Source organism: Octodon degus, unplaced genomic scaffold (genome assembly GCF_000260255.1).
Source record: "Octodon degus isolate 3935 unplaced genomic scaffold, OctDeg1.0 scaffold00172, whole genome shotgun sequence".
Lineage (NCBI taxonomy): Eukaryota > Metazoa > Chordata > Mammalia > Rodentia > Octodontidae > Octodon > Octodon degus.
In genome coordinates, this window is record NW_004524748.1 from 3794121 (window position 1) to 3809858 (window position 15738).

Genomic DNA, 15738 nt, shown 5'->3' on the forward strand with positions numbered 1-15738 from the left:
TTTATCAATTTTATTTATCCTTTCAAAGAACGATTTGATACAGTAAAAAATTGGATTTTGTTTCTTCATACAATTGGCCAGTCTACTTTTTTTGATTAGTGAATTGAGGCCATTTACGTTGATGGTATGTATTGGCTTATCCTTCTCATGTTGTTTCCCTCCTATATAGGTTTTCTACTCTATTTAATTGCATACTTTGCTTGATGGTTCATTTCTGTTGTTGTTCTTTTTCATATTTTAGGGAAGGGTCTACAGGGTGTTCAGGGTCTCACTATTAGATCAGACTCATAGTGATCCACCTGTTTACAGACTCCAAGAACTGGGATTACAGCCACAAGCCACCACACAGCTCAATTGCTGTTACAGTGCACCCCAGGGGCAAGGCTGGCACTGCAGGCCCAGGGATCAAATCTCTGGTCTCTGCACCTTCTTGCAGGTGCTTTAAACGGCTGAGCGCTTTGGCCAGCCTTATTGTTCTTGAAGTTGTGGTCAATTTTGTCTCTTCCTAGAGTATTTGTCATTAATCTTTGTAGAGTTGGTTTTGTGGTCATTAATATCTTCAGTTGTTCATCATGGAAGTATTTTCCATTAAATTTAAAAGATAGTTTTGTATGTTACATTAATCTGGGTTGGAAATTTTTTTCTTTCAGGACTTCCAATAGTTCACTCCAAGCTCTTTTTGACTTGCTGTTTTGTGTTGAGAAATCTGCCATGATTCTGATGGGCTTTCTAATTGGTGATCTGTTTCTTTTTTCTAATAGCTTTTAATATTCTGTTTTGCTGAATTTCTAGGATCTTGATTATTGTGTGTATGTCTGTAGATTTTATTTTATTATGTCTAATTGGGGTTCTATATGCCTCACTACTGTATATAAGATTCTTTTCCCTTTGCTTAGGAAATTTTCTGCTACTACTTCTGCAAGTGTTTTCTATATCATTTGTGTTGATTCTTGTTGTTTCCTTAATACCTATCAGTCTTACATTGTTTTTCTTTGCATCATTTTGCACCTGTTGAATTGTTATTTTTAAGAGAACTTTCCTTTGTGTTCACTAGCTGCAATGCTGTATTCGAGGTCTACAAGTCTATCTTAGATTTTGTTGAAGAAGTTTTGCCAGCTTTCAATTGAATTTTTATTTTTCTGGATATCTGTTTGAATCTCTTTCATATGTTCTAGCTCTTTTCTGTATTACCCTTCAATGATTTCACCATTTTTCTATTTTTTAAATCTATTTCTTCATTGGATGTGCAGATCAATTATTTCATGATTGTTGTCATTTTTATTTTACCTGAGAGATTATTTCTGATATGATTTCTTCTATAGCTTGACAGAGTTGTGTCTTTAGCTGTTACCATTTCAGAAATTTCAGGTTTGTGATTTCCAAGTTCTTGTAGGGCCTTGTCTCTTGGACTTGTTCTACGTGTTCTGGAGGTCTGACTTTGCCTTCTGCACCTTCTTTTGACATTTCTGAAGCTCTCAGTGTTCACCCAGGCAAACCAGCAATGGCAGGTGGCTGGATTCTGCATCTGAAATGCTCATGGGATCCCAATGCTCCCTGCAGTGGTGATGGCTTACCAAACTCCTGCTTTCCATGATTCAGAATGGCTTCAGAATGGTCAGGGCATTAGAGCTGAAGCTCTCTATGGGTCTCACAATGGTGATGAGCAGGGTAGGAATTACCAGTGCTCCTATGATGGGGGGTGGGCATGCGGAGTAGGGCTCCTCAGGGCTCTGTACCCATCCACGACTCTGCCTGTCTTCTGCAATCATCACCCATCACTTTTATCTCTCGTTGGTTCTAAGCATTACAGAATGGCAGAGGTATTTGCTTTAAAAAAAAGACATATAAGAGCTTAACATATGCAACTTTCCTTGTAACATTTCATAATGCATTTAAGACACTTGGCTTAGGACCAATAGCTGTATGTTTTCAGGTTTATCTTTTTGAATATCATTCTTTCTGTTTTTGTTTGTTTCATTTTATTTTATTATGCTCTGTTTCTTTAAAATGTTATTTTGTCCTAATATGTGAAAAGTATTTTGACTTCCTTATTAAATGTGAGACTGGCTCTTATGTTCTTTTAGTTGGTTAAAAGAATTAGTCAACTAACTTCATCTTGCCCTCTTCTTTTCTTTATTTTTCTTCTTCAGAGGAAGGGTCTCACTACAGCCCAGGTTGGCCTTAACCTCTTCTCTGTGTAAACCAGGCCTATCCTCAAACACTCAGTGATTCTCCTGCCTCAGGCTCCTGAGTGATAGTGTATAGATGTGCACCACCATGTTGGGCTTAGTTGCCATTATTTTCACATTAAGTTCCTAGAGGGTGAGATCGCTCAGCAGACTAAAGTGCCTGCTTAGGCAAGTTTAGACAAGCACAGGGACCACAGTTTGATAGCTAGCACTGCATGCTGCACTGGCCCCACCCCCAGTGCAGGCCAGAGTCCAGAGTGCAGTGGTGCATGCCTGTAATCCCAGCTCTGGGAGGCTGAAAACAGGAGGATCACCATGAGTCTGAATTGCATAGCAAGACCCTTCAACAACAAAATACATTAAAAAACAAAAGAGGAATAAATTCAAAAGTCAAGTTAATGTTAACTGCCTTGAAATTAATTATTTTTTAATGGAGGCTTTTAAAGTTTTCTTTTTAAATTTTTGTTTCCACATATTTTGATCTTTAGTATCAATGTATTTTATTTCCTGTATTTTAGGGAAGGGTCTACAGGGTGTACAGTGTCTCACTGCAGAGATGGGACTCGTAGTGATCCTCCTGTTTACAGCCTCCCAAAAGCTAGGATTACTGGCTCGTGCCCTTACACCCAGTCTCCATTGCTGTCTCAGGGGTACCAGGGGGTGGGGCTGGCAGGTCAGGCAGGGGGATCGAACCCTTCAATGTATTTCTTTTCTTAAAAAAAATTTATTTATTTATTTAGTGTGTGTGTGGCCAGCTCAGCCCACCTGGGGGCGGGGCTGGCTGGCATGTGGTGCTGGGGCATTGAACCGCGGTCCCTGTGCTTTGCTAAGCTTGTTCTAAGTAGGTGCTTTAGACCACTGAGCCATCTCACCAGCCCCCTTCAATGTATTTCTTAATACTTTTTGGGAAAGATTCTGCAGCATTCTCCCATCTGTGGAATACTGTATTTTTCTTTTAGGAAAAACAGCCAGCCATTTTCTTTTTTTTTCCATTTGTATATTTGGTACAGGGTCTCACTACACTGCTCAGACTCAAGGTGATCCTTCTGTTTTCAGCATCTCCAGCACAGGGATTACAGACCTGTATCACCATGCCTGGACACTGTTCCAGGCTCAGCACACTTTGGGTGGGGGTGACACAACATGTGGGACTGGGGATTGTACTCTGGTCCCTACAATTGCCAAAGCTGGTACTTTGTTCACTGAGCTATCTCAATGGCCCAAGCCATCCATTTTATCATTTGATATTTCCTCAAGTTTTCTTTGTCTTTAGGTACACAATATGTAGAGTGGCTATTTAAATTTTCTTACATATGTCTTTAAGTTTTCATATTTTCAACTTCTTCTATTATGTTTTTATGATTTCCTTACAATAATTTTAGGTCACTAACTTTATTCAGTCATGCTTAGTCCATTAATAAGCATGACATGAATTTTAAAATATGTACTGTATTTTCTATTGCTTGGGTTTATGTTTGTTTGTTTTTATTTTTTGAGACAGGGTATTGCTATGTAGCCCAGTCTGGCCTTGATCTCATGATGATCCCCCTGCCTCAATTTTCAAAATGCTGGAGTTACAGTCATGTACCACAATTTCTGGCTTATTTTTTTAGGATTTGTGTAAGTATTTGTATTTGATAATATCGATATTTGAAATTATGATGCATTCTATCTAGCTCTTTTTCCTCTGTCATTCATGACTGTTTGCTGTTATTATTTTTTCATTTTTATCACTGTTATATTATTAGTATTCTAGCTTTACCTTAAGAAATTATTGATAGCTCATACTAAAGAGGAGAATCTTCATGAAGAAGAGGAAGAAGGAGTGGAAAGAGGAATGAATTGAGGAGGAGAAACAGGAAAGAGTGTGAAGAGGAGGAGGAGAGGAAGAAGAACACAAAGGCAGAAAAGGTGTGATAAACAGATCAACTGATGAACAGATAAAGAAGAGCGAGCATTTTTACACAGTGGAAAACTATTCAGCTATAAACTAGGATAAGTTTGAGTCTTTTGATTGTAAATGGATGCAACTAGATACCGTACTCTTAAGTGAAATAAATCACACCCACAAATTCAAACATCATATTATCTCCTTACTGTGAGGACTGAAAAGAGAAAATGGAATCTGAAGGGTACAATAGATACTGGAAAAAGGGAAAGAACTTATTCAAAAGGAAAGAGTTACTGAGAGGAGAAGGACAGGAGAGGGAGTGGGGGAAAGAGAGTTATCTGGGTAAATAAGCAGAATTGTTTAGACAACTACACTGTGAATTTCTGCTAGTTTACAGAAAGAAGCAGATAAAAAAATTGTATCCTTTTTTAAATTGTTTGTACTGTTTCTATTCTTAATTTTTTGAAAATTTTATGTATTTGGTACAGGGTGTCACTACACAGCTCAGACTCATAGTGATCCTTCTGTTTTCAGCCTCCCCAGGGCTGGGATTACGGGTATGCACCACAATGCCCAGACTCAGTCGCAGGTTCACCGTGTCCGAGAGTGGGGCCAGGGCAGCAAGTGATACCAGAGACCAAACTCCCATCCCTGAGCTTGACTGCTTAAGCAAGCACTTAGTCTGCTGAGCTCTCTTGCTGGCCTTTCTTCTTAGTTTCTTATATATTTTTTTCTTCCAATTTTACATGCATATATCTGGCAATATGAATAACTAGTTAGAAGATAACACTATGTATTACAACTAATACTGTGAAATACATATTACTTTAAGCGAAATTCTATATAACTTGTAATTTTTCTGTTTTAACATAATTTTGTGCTCTCTTTAAAAATAAAATTAAATTCAAAAATAAAAAGCATATGGGAGTAATATCAACTTTAATTAATTTTAAATTAAATTCTTACCTTGTGGTAGTTTACAGCTGATATTTAGCATTCCTAAGGAAAATTTCCTTCCCCTCATGTAAAAATTAGTCTGTTACCTTGTTTTATTTTCCCTATCTCACTGGGTAAATGTAATAATGTGCATCCTGGATAACGTGAATTTTATGAAATATATTTTGTTTCATACTGTCAAAATCATATAGGACTAGCTAGACTAAAAGTGGTACAGAAGAAATCATTAATAAACAAAATGTTGAAAAAGAGAACGTGACTCATCTTTTGGATCCACTTTCTAATTGAAGAAATAAAACTTTTGTTGTATCACCTGATGCTCATAATTAATTTTATAGTTAATTTAGTGTAAAAATAATAATATTACCATATGCAAATCTGAACAGGAGTAAAAATAAAACTAAAGAATCATAACAGTTAGATCGGATCTATATTAATCTCTAGAATGCTATTCTTTAAATTTAATATGAAAATAATTTTGTAATAAAAACACCATTTAGTCCGATTCTATTGTACTTGTAGATATTCCTGATGGTGCCCAAACCTCCTAGTCTACTGGGAGAAAGTGTCCCTGTGGTGTCTGTCATGTCTGTCCATTTAGGAGAATCAAATTGCCATGTGGAAAATTTCTCTTCATGAGATTGTTCTGCATGCTGTATTTTCAATATTTTGATTCACGTGTTATAAAATCAACCAATTTATAAAACATTTCCTAAGATCAACCTTATGTTTAATTAAACACATGCTATGGTTAGTAATTGATTAAGCAACCACTTTATTTTCATTACAGTCAGACAATAAAAGCCAATGTCTGACCTGAGTTTGACAATATAAGAACAAAAGAACAAGTGAACAAAAGTTGAAGCAGTGTATTCTTGAGTTTTAAACTTCCATAGGTGATTTTACTATACTACATTAACAAGGTTCATTTTCATGAGCTGACTGACAGCTGTTCTTACTGTTTATGTTAAATGCAAGAAAAAAACTATACAATTGGATGACAACATACTTCTTAAAATATTTCAATTATATTTATTTTCAATTGAATAATTCTTCATATCAAGTTCAAAAGAAACTGGAAAATCTCAAACATAAACTGTATAGCTAACTTAAAATATAAACATATAACAATGATTGTTATTTGTTATAAGAACCTTCTAATTATTTCCCATGTATTTTAGATATATAAATTAGATAAACTACTTAAAATACAGAATACTTATACATATGGAATAAGAAATATGCATAAAAGTTGATCTCACAGAATACATGAGCATATATAATTTGTTTTATTTTTTGAAAAGAGTACAAAATACTATTAAAGCAAAAAAATACAAGTGATACAAATTATCACTAAACAAAATAATACAAATTTGGCAGTATTTGTTGTATTGTATATTGTTCTTTTCAAATTAGTTGTTCAGATTACCAGACGTATGCATGCAAATTTGGAGGAAGAAAGAGAAAAATATTAAGAAATCAAAAAGAGCTAAAGAAAAAAAATTAACAAATGAACCCCCCCAAAAATCATTAACTACTCCTTTTCACACACCAGCAGAAATCTACAGTATAGTTATCCTATCCATCCAGCTTAAATATATAGAGAAATCTCTTTCCCCCACTCCCTCTCCTGTCCTTCTCTCCATCTCAATGACTTTTTCCTTTTTTATTGTAATTTTCTTTTATTTTGAAGAGTAAAAACAAAAGCAAGAAAAAAAAACAAATACAGAATCAGGGTAACATACAACAATACATATATTGCAAATTTTAGACACAAGAATAGCTGATTAAAAATGAATGATATATTATCTGTTTTTTCATTAAATATGTTGCTCAGATTATCAGATATAGTTATGAAAGATGGGACATATGATTGAATATTACCGCATGCTTTCCACAAATCTTAAATTTTGTTGTCTCTTTTCCTTTATTACCTTTTCTAAAAATTTTGCTTTAAAGAGAGTATAGCAATTATTGGTATGACATTAGAAATGGTACACATTCTGAAGACCAAGATGAGAGGCATGTCCAGTGCAGCTTGTGTATTACCCATTGCTGTCCTAAATGTAGTTGCTTGGTTGGCAGTTATCTGCATACTGAGTTAGTCAAGGTGAGAATTCTGCATATTAACTGCTATTTTCATAAAACTGATGGAAATTCTTATTTCAATCACGTCATCCATCTTTTATATATGCTTGCATGCTTTGCTCCTACTAGTTTTCCCATTTTTTCTCTTTTCTCTCCTCTTCTCTGCTTAATCCTTAAGATCCATTTCTTTCCATCTAACTGTATCTGTTATGCAATGTTTGTATGTGGAAGTCTGATTTGTTTCACTTATGATTGTGGTCTCCACTTGCATCCGTTTAATGAGAAAGAATCAAATTTATCATTTTTATAGCTGAATAATACTCCTCTGTGTAAAAATACCACATATTCTTTATCCATTCCTTAGTTGATGCTCACTTGGGTGGCTTCCAAGATTTAATTATCACAAATTGCACTACTACAAACATAGGGGCACATAAGTCAATGTGGTATGATTCTTTCAGTTCTTCTAGAAAAAATACTGCGGAGGGGAATAGCTGGGTTGAATTGGACCTGCAATTGTAGCTTTTTTGAGGTACACAAACACTGATTTCCATTGTGGGTATATCAGTCTGTACTCCCACCAACAGTGGAGAAGTGCCCTTCCCCACCCCCACATTCCTGCCAGCATTTGTGATTGTTTGACTTCTTAATGATCACCATCTTTGTTTGGGTGAGATGGAATCTCAGTTTTGTTTTAATTTGGATTTTTCAAATGACCAATGAGGCTAACCATTTCTTTGCATATTTATTTCCCTTTGTATTTATTTATATAAGAAGTATATATTCATCTCAGATGCCCTTTTTGATTGGGTCTTTGAATTTTGGATACCTGATAGTATTTATCTCTGTATACATTCTAGACAGAAGACATTTCTCAGCGGGGCAGTTGGAGATAATATTTTCCCAGTGCATGGGTTTTCTTATTTTGTTGATGATTTCTTTTGAAGTGTAAAAACTTTTAAAGAACAAGAGATCCCAGCTATTAATTCTTTGAAGTATTTTCCATGCAATTTGGTTTTTGTTCATATTTTTTGTTGTCAAAAGGGAAACATCAAGTCTAATTTAAAAAAAAAAAAAACACTAGACACTGTCAACAAGAACGACAGCACAAACCTGAAAAAGTCCAGCACCTTGGTGAGTGTGGAGTAAGAAGGTAAAAGAAAAAAAAAAAAAAAACACGCAACTTAACTTAAAATGTTATAAGGTTTTAAAATGTTATAAGGCAAATGAACTCATTTCCTTGGTGAATAAATGCCCTGGCTATTCCCTGGCATCACTGTGTGTGCATCCTTGTCCCCTGAATGTCTGGTAGTTAAACAGCCCAATGTTGCAATGTGGGACAAATTCTTCATTTCAGCCAACTCTTAGTGGTGGGACAACTAGCACAAAACCGTTTCCCCAGATAAAGAACATTGGGATATTTTGTTTCACTGATTTGTGCATCTCTTCATATGTCTCTTCATCAATTTCTATAGTCAAGTTTCTTCCACATCTGCCAATATCATGTTTAAATGCTAATCATGAGCATGTAATCTGCCTCAAAGCTCTCGGTCATTCCTAATTTTCACAAAGATCAGCTCATCTAGGCTGAGTCTGATGAGATCCAGTGGCTCCTCTATGGTGTTGGTGGTTTGTTGCTGGTCCACGTTGTCCACCAGCTTTGAAACCTTGCCGGGTTCTTGTTCATGATCTCTCTATACCTGTATCTTCAAGTTTTCAACCTTCTTTTTTTCTCCAGGAGGTCTAGTATTTCAGATTTAATATTTCAATCTTTGATCCATTTTGACAGTAGCTTTCTTCATGGTGAGAGATATGGGTCTAATTTTAGCCTTCAGCATGTGGAAAGGCAGTATTTCCAAGACAATTTATTAAAGAGGCTATCTTCCAATGAACATATTTGGCCCCTTTGTCAAAGATAAGGTGGCTGAGTGTGTTTGTAGTTGTGTGTGCATCTTCTAATCTGTTCCATTGGTCCTCATGTCTTTTCTTCTTGCTAGTACCATGCTGATTTAGTCACAATAGATCTGTAATGTTATTTCAGGTTATAGACTGTGATACTTCTTGCCTTTCCTTTTTTGCCCAGGATTGCTTTTGATATTCTAAGAGTCTTCCATATCAATTTTTGGAATGCTTTCTCTAGATTCATGATGTATACTATTGGTATTTTAATTGGGATTGCATTGAATCTGTATAATGATGTTGGGAGTATGGCCATTTTTGCAATGTTGGTTCTTCCTATCCATTTTCTGAAAGCTTCTCTCTCTTTTCTCAGAGTACTATAATTTTCACTATATAAATCTGTTACTTCCTGTGTGAGACTGATTACTATTTCATTTATTTGGATGTTATGAAAGATATGTTATCTCCAATTTCTCTCTCAATGTATTGGCTATTTGCATATAGAAATTCTATTGATTTTTGAGTGTGAACTTTGTATTCTGCTATGCTACTGAATTTTCTTAGTAAGTCTGCAAGTCCTGTTAGGAGTTTTTGGGGTCTTTGGTGTAGAGTGTCATGTCATCTGAAAATAATGATAATTTCACTTCTTCCTCTCCAGTCATTATTCTTTTTATATCTCTTTCTTGTCTCATTTCTCTGACAAATGTTTCCAGAACCATTTTGAATAGGAGTAGAGACAGTGGACATCCTTGTCTTGGTCCTGATCTTAAAGTGAAAGCTTTCAGTTTTTGCCCATTTAACATAATGCTGGCTGTTTCTTTATCAAGTTGATATATAGACCATCTATTCTGATATTCCATGGGGGTTTTAATCATGAATTAATGTTGAACTTTGTTAGAAGCTTTTTTTTATTTTTTGCGATGATCACCTGTTTTTTGTTTTTGGCACTGTTGACATGGTTATTACATTTATGGAAGTGTGTATATTGAACTATCACTTCCCTCCTGGGATGAATCCCACTTGGTCATGATGTATAATCTTTTTAATGATTTGCTGCATTCTGCTTGTTAGTATATTATGAAAGATTTTTGCATCTATGTTCAGTAGATAGATTGGTCTGTAGTTTTCTTTCTTAGTTGGATCTTTCTTTGGTTTGGGTTCCAGGATAATGTTTGCCTACAGAAATCAGTTTATGAAAATGACTACCCTTTCAATTTCATTGAAGAGTTTAAGAAAATTTGATATTATAATATCTTCTAGAATTCAGCTGTGAAAACATCAGAACCTGGGCCTTTCTTTTGGGGTAGGTTTTTTCTTTTTTTCTTTTTCTTTTATTTTTGCCAGTTCAACCCACCCTGAGGGCAGGGTTGGCATAGCATATGGTGCCGAGGATTGAACTGCAGTCCCCTGTTCCTGCCTAAGCTAGCCTAAGCAGGCACTTTAGACTGCTGGTCTATCTCAATGCCCCATGAAAGGCTGGTAGGTTTTTTTTTATCACATTTTCGATTTCATTTCTTCTTATTGGGTTATTCAGAGTCTGTATATCTTCTAGACTCAGGTTTGACATTTCATATGTATCTAGGAAACTGTCCATTTCTGTGTTTTCTATCCTGTGAGAGTAAAGATTTTTGAACTAGACATAAACTTCTGAGTTTCTATAGGATGAGTAGTTTTTTCTGCCCTTTTCATTTCTTATTGAATGAATTGGAGTTTTTTTCTTCATTTTTTGATAAGGACTGTTAGTTTATTAATTTTATTTATTAGTTCAAGGGACCAATGCTTTGACTTATTTATTCTTTGTATTTTTTTCATCTCCATTGCATTAATTTCTCCTCTAAACTTGTAATTTCCTGCCTTCTTTGCACTTTAGGCTTGACTTATTCTTTTCCTAGGAGCAGGATATGCAGCATAAAATCATTTATTGGAGCTTGATAAGTTTTCCTAAACTGTGAATTTACCACTATAAATTTTCCTCTTAAGACAAATGTCATTGTATCTCACAGTTTCCAGTATGTTGTATCTGCATTTTCATTTTATTGTAAAAATTGTTTAATGTTTTCTTCAATTCCATCTGTGATCCACTAGTTGTTTGGAAGCTGTTATTCAATTTCTATGGGTTTATGATATTTTTGTAGTTTCTTTTGTCATAATTTCCAGTTTCATTGCACTATAGTCAGACACTATTCAAGGAATACTTTTAATCCCTTTGCATGTACTTAAGCATGCTCTATGTGCTAGTATATGGTAAATTTTAGAGAAATCCTAAGTGCAGTTAAGACAAATGTGTATTCTGATATGCTGGATGAAACATTGTGTAAAGGTCTGCAAAGTCCATTTCTTTAAAGCATTTGACTTCTGTTACTTCACTGCTGATTTTTTGCTTAGTTGATCTCTCTCATTTTGGCAGTGGCATGTTAAAATCCTCCATTCCAATTGTATTATTGCTCCATTGATTTTTTTCATGGCTCTAAATTTTGACTTATGTAGGTTTGTGTTCCTACATTGAGTGCATATATATTTATAATTGTTAACTTTTCCTCTTGCAGATGTCCCCTAACAAGTATTAGTGACCTTTATGTCTTTTACTCATGCTTGGTGGAAAGTTGATATTGTCAGCAACCAGAATAGCTACCCCTGCTTTTTTCTGGATTTCTGTTGCATGAAGTATTGTTTTCCACCATTTAACTTTCAGCCTATGAATTTTCTTTTTAGTTAAATGTTTCTTGTATACAGCATATTGTTTGATTTTGTTTCTGTATCTACTCTGATATTCTGTTTCTTTTGATTGGTGATTTGAGGGCATTTTCATTGATGGCTACAACTAATATGTATTAGCTTGTCTTTGTCCTGTTATGTTCCCACTATAGATTCTATAATTTTCCCCTCTTTTTAATGACTTGCTATGTTTGGTGATTCCTTTCTGTTGTTTGTTTGTTTTTATTTTGCAGTACTGGGGATTGAAGTAAAGACATTGATCTTGCCAGTCAGGCCTTTATGCTGCTGAGTGGTCTCTCTGGCTTCTTTCTGTTGTTCTTGAAGCTGAGGTTGTTTCAGTATCTCTCTGGAATATCTGTACTCTTCATATGGTCAGTTTGGTGGTTTATGAATTTCTTCAGTTGTTCTTTGTCATGGAAAAATCATCTTGCCATTGAATTTGATAGACAGTTTTGCCAGGTACATCAGCCTGGGTTGGAAGCTATTTTCTTTCACAACCTGAACTACTTCACTCCATTCTCTTCTTGATTTGATGGTTTATGTTGCACAATCTGCAATGATTCTGATGGGCTTTCCAAAGTAGTTGGTCTGTTTCTTCTCTCTAACAGCTTTTAATATTCTGTTCTTTCATTAAATTTCTGGGATTTTTATTATTAGGTGTCTAGGTATAGATTTACTTTGGTTATGGCTATTTGGAGTTCTATTTGCTTCCCTTAACTATATGTCAGATTCTTTTCTCATGCTGTGAAATTTTCTGTTATTATGTTTCAAAGTAGTCTTTTATGTCATTTATGCTGACTGTTGCTATGTTTTTGACTCCTATTATTCTTATATTGTATTTCTTTGTGTTATCTTGTAGTTGCTGAATTGTCATTTCGTGGTTCCTTATTAGTTTCAAGAAATCTTTCCTTTCAGTTCATTAGCTACACCATTGTCTTCATGGTCTGAAAAATCTATGTTCAGTTGCATTGACAAGTTTTTGCCAGCTTTCAATGGAATTCTTATTTTCCTGGATATCTATTTCAATCTGTTTCATACATTCTAATTCTTTCTGGTATTCTTCATTCAATGTTTCCATCATTTTCCTATTCTCTATTTTTTTTTTATCTGTCTTCTTTTTAAAAAAATTTTAGGACAGGGTCTACAGGGTCTCACTACATAGATCAGACTCCTAGTGATGCACCTGTGTTCAGCCTCCCAAGAGCTAGGATTACAGGAAAGTGCCAACATGCCCAGTCTCAATCACTTCTACCATGCTCCAGGGCTGTGGCCAGCATTGCCCCTGGGATCGAACCCCAGCCATTGTATCTGTCTAAGCAGATACTTTAATACACTGAGTTATTTGGCCAGCCCTTATCTGTGTCTTCTTTAGCTATGCTGAGCAACTCTTTCATATTTGTTGTCATTTCTTCTTGACCTGAGGGATTATTTCTGATCTTATTTCTTCTATAGTCTGTGGAACTTGTTTCTTTACTTTAGATGCTATCATTTCAGAAATTTTGGGCATATGGCTTCCAAGTTTTTGTATGGCTTTGTCTCCTGGATTTGTTCTATGTGAGTTGGAGGACTGAGATTGACTTTTCCTCCTTGTTTTGGTATTTTTGAAGCTCCCAATGATCACCTCAAGTTGGCAGTGATGGAAGCATGGTGTGTATGGGTCAGTAAGGTTCCAGAAGGACCTGAAGCTGCCTGGCATTGTCTAAGTCTCAGTTGGTGGTTCCAAGCATCAGCATAAACACAACTTTTACAGGCTAGTGACCCATGTATAAATTGTAACTTGGTTTTTAAAACGCATGGAAGTATATAAATCAACTGTGATATTCTCTTAATGTTTCAATAACAGCAACAAGGAAGCCAATATAATATATATATTTTTACCTATTATATTTTGAACTACATTATTTTATTATGATTATTATTGTTATTATTGTTGCAGTATTGGGGATTAAACTGAGGGCCTTGTGCTTGCCAGTCAAGTGCTTATTTTACTGAGTTATCTCCCTAACCCCAAACTACGTTATTTTAGACATTGAAAATTTTGCCACATTTCATTTGTCACACTGTTTCCTTATTGGTCTGGATAATTCAAAATTTTATAAGGTTCTCCACCTTGGACAGAGACTTTGTATATTACTTTATCCTCTAACCAAAACCACTGATGAGTGTCAAATTCACATCTTCAAGTCTTGAAAGATTCAGGATATTATAATACCAATAGTAGTCTGGTGCAGCTCTGTATCCAAGCTTTGTGGGAAATTGAAATTGAAGAAGGAGAATAACAAGTCTAAAGTCATTCTGGGCAACTAAGCAACAGCCTGCATAATAATAAGAAGCAGAAGGAGAAGCAGAAGCAGAAGCAGAAGAAGAAGTATGTAGCACTGAAAATGTACCTGAGCGATTCAGTCCCCATGTATTAAATCCCTACTATTGCAAAAATAATACAAAAACTACAACAAATGATAATAAATGATAATTACCACTTTGATAATAGTTTTTGTTATTTTATGGAAAAAAGAATGTGTAATTACAATATATATGGTGTAGATGTTATTAGTAGCAGATCTGAATGCACATTTCAGATTTAAAAACATTTACTTAAAATCAGCTCCTCCACTGTGTACTTCTTTAATCTCTAAGTTTATTTACATATGAGACCTACAGTTTTGATTCTATGATTACAGATCGTATTGCTCATTCCCTTTAAGTGTTGGGATTAACTCAAAAATAAAACTACACATGTGAGTTGCCTGGCATTGTTTTAGCACACATACATACTTAGCAAATGTCTATAAACATGCCTTCTTTTTCATGAGGAAATGGAAGCTTGGAGAGATTGAATTCTCATATCCAATTTGTCAGTGCTAAATCAGAGCTGGAACTTGATCTCCTTTCCACCATTCTCAGTGCTTTCTTAAAATATCACCCTTTTGTTTTAGAGTGATTTCTGTACATGTTAAGTCTGAAAGAGAAGTAAAGCATCTTATTCTGATGTTCAGATCAGAATAGTAGAATGCGGGGAGTTAGATATTTTCTCTGTGTTTGACAATTGAGTCAAAAATTTAAGGAAAGAAGCTAGAATAATCAGGGTTTACGTGATCATAAAATGTTAGAATGGAATAATAGAAATGGAATAAACAAGCAAACAATCAAGAAAGTTAGTCTTGATGTTGATTCTGCCTATATTGTTCTAAAAATTCTGCAAGCAGAGGAGTGCATTTGTACATAATCACTTTTTCTCATACCATTTATGCACAACTTTATAGTAACATAAACTGTACAAAATTTAGATTGAAGTTTTTGCTGTGCATCATTATAGTCTTAAACATTCTTTTCTATTGCACTCTGAATTGTGTAAATACTGATCGCTCAAAGAATACAGTTCACTGGATTAATGGAATTTTGACTAGATTTGATAATGGACAATCTCTGCCAGAACGTGTTAACCATCCTTATCATTTAAAAGCAGAAATTACTGCATAGATTAAAACTAAAGACTCAGAACACAAATATTTGGATTAGAACTGTCAGTATTGGTAGTAAAACTCAAATGAAGTAATAATCAAATGAATAAAAATGTCCTTTTAGCCATCAATATGTTTGAGAAGATCTCTGGCCTGCATTTATTTCTTAATGTTGCAAGTTTCGCAACTGAATGTGTGCACATGGATTTACTCTGGGAAGACTGAATATTGCTGACTACTAGACAAAATAATGATTTACATATTGGCTACAATTTCCTTACTTCACTTTAGAATACATTCTATTGCTCAAAATATCCATGTCCTTCTATCTCCATAGCCCTTCATTTGTCAAGGTGATAGAAAACAAATTCATAATCTGAATCTGTCACCTATGTTTGACTGCAGCAGCAGAATAAGGAGAAACAGTGTGCTGCAAGGAGGGAAGCCAAAAAGAAAGAAGAAGAAGAAGAAGAAGAAGAAGAAGAAGAAGAAGAAGAAGAAGAAGAAGAAGAAGAAGAAGAAGAAGAAGAAGAAGAAG

At 34.9% G+C, this 15738-nt stretch overlaps 1 pseudogene; it reads right to left on the reverse strand.

Moving 5' to 3' along the window:
• Window positions 1-8478: 8478 nt before the first annotated feature.
• The window catches only part of LOC101568512, a 22820-nt pseudogene continuing 15560 nt past the window's right edge, over window positions 8479-15738 (reverse strand).